Below are 2,006 nucleotides of genomic sequence, written 5' to 3' on the forward strand. Positions count from 1 at the left end.
TTTGCTGACCTCACTTGGAAGCAATTAGAATTTAACCAGTCAGCTGTCAGTTGAGTGCACGAACAAAAGTAAAAGGAGCCTTGCATTGTATCGTGTCCAATGGTCATCAGAGGGAGCTATGTACATAGTTTATGCTTTAAATCTCCAAGAATCTTCTTTCTAAAAACGTATATTTTGTGCTGCGTGGATAGAATTGTTTCACATGCTGGTTAGTTTTTCTGTGCTCTGGTTTAGGTCAGTATTTTCCTGTCCTTAAAAAATTCCTCCTCCTCTCTTTTGTACTCACATGCTTATCTCAGTGTGCTTTCAAATCTCTTCTGCAGTTTGGTGGATTCATAGTCTGCTTAGTGCCTTTCTGAAGGATATATGAAACGTGGGTCTGTTAGATACCGTGGAGAAGAGTGTGCTGTAGCCATTAGAGATCATGAGGTATATTTTTATATCGTGGATTTGAAAAAAGGGACCACTGCACTGAGGTTTTATTTGATCAGCCACTAGGTGAAAATAAAAAAGTATATTTGGATGTTTTGAAGTCTAACATTCAAGCACAACTTTTATGAGCTTGAAGGAAAAATTGCTACTAGGGAACAGCCTTTCTTAGCATACGTAGTTAGTTCTGCAAACTCACAAGGGCAGAATGAAAACTGGCAGCAATGTAAGAAAACCCCTAACACTGCACACCAAGCAATGGGCTTAAAAGCTACAGAATCAAAAAAACGGGTGGATAACACCTGGTCTTCTGCTTTTGTGTACCTATTTCCCTCTCTGACACCAGCCTGCCCATGTTCCATTTGGCCCTAAATTCTGGTGAGTGTATTTGTAAAACACACTGAAGCAGTTTTCAGTAGCTCTTTATCCTGTTTAACTGCCCCACTGTTGGTGTTAGTACACCTCAGTCCCTTTAGAAAGTAATATCAACAAGGAAAGTTTGGAATTAATCCAGTTATTAAGAATAGTTTACTTATGTTTTATAGTTTATGCTTGATAATACAATGCAGTTTATCATTCCATGCTTTTATCCCATCTCCACTCCCTTTCTCCCTCTATAATGGGATAGCAGTTACTCATTAAAAATTAGGTGAATTGTAGAGGCAGTTAAAAATCTCAGGGAGTCTGTATGTGCCACCTTGTGGTGAGTGGGGCATAAGTTAACAGGGTGTTTCACTGGACTGATCCAAAATTAACACAAAGGTGCACCAGGCAAACTTGCAGTACTCAGCCTTTCCTATACACAAAGAGAATGAGTAATTTCCTTCCTTAACATCAACAGCCTCCTTGTCAGCACTCACATGGATCAATCCCTTTTGTCACTTGCTTGGCATTCTTTTTTAACCATTTTCACACATAGTCCAAAACTGATAGATTTTTTCTTATTACCTCTATTTCAGCATATTAGGCTGTTTTCTATGTTCTGTAGCTCAGCCTAATTTTCCTACTTCAGCAAAAAATTCATTAGATGCACCTTTCTGATATGAAAGATGTGCTGCTGAGAGATTTCAAAGGCTGCATACCTGCAGCTGATACACAAAGAAGTGGCTTTCATTAATTAACTCTTGTAAACTGTGATCACAGCTACCTCCAGTTTGACCTTTGTCTTGCCAGCCCATGGCCACCATTCTGACAAGAAGTGGGGACTGAAGTGACTTATCCCAGTTGTGGCTTTTGCAGTACATTTGCTGGATTTATATCAGCATGTTCTCTGACCCATTCCACAGTCTGAATTCAGAATGATAGCAATGAAAAAAATTTGTGGTATTCAAAAGGTTTATCTCTTGTGTATTATAAAGAAAGCAATCAAGGATAAAAGGTAATTGTGTTTTACTCAGCAAAATAGGATGCAAGTAGAAATGTTTTTGTAAATATTCTGGGTCTTCTATGTCCAATAACAACCTGCACTTTCAGATCTATACTGAAAGTATTTTAATTTTTCTTTTTCCTTGCTACCTTATTGTTTCTGACAGTTAGTGCCAGGAGAAAAAACACATACCTGAGGTTTCAGTTCCAGA

The sequence above is a fragment of the Prinia subflava genome, chromosome 15 (genome assembly GCF_021018805.1).
Source record: "Prinia subflava isolate CZ2003 ecotype Zambia chromosome 15, Cam_Psub_1.2, whole genome shotgun sequence".
Classification (NCBI taxonomy): domain Eukaryota; kingdom Metazoa; phylum Chordata; class Aves; order Passeriformes; family Cisticolidae; genus Prinia; species Prinia subflava.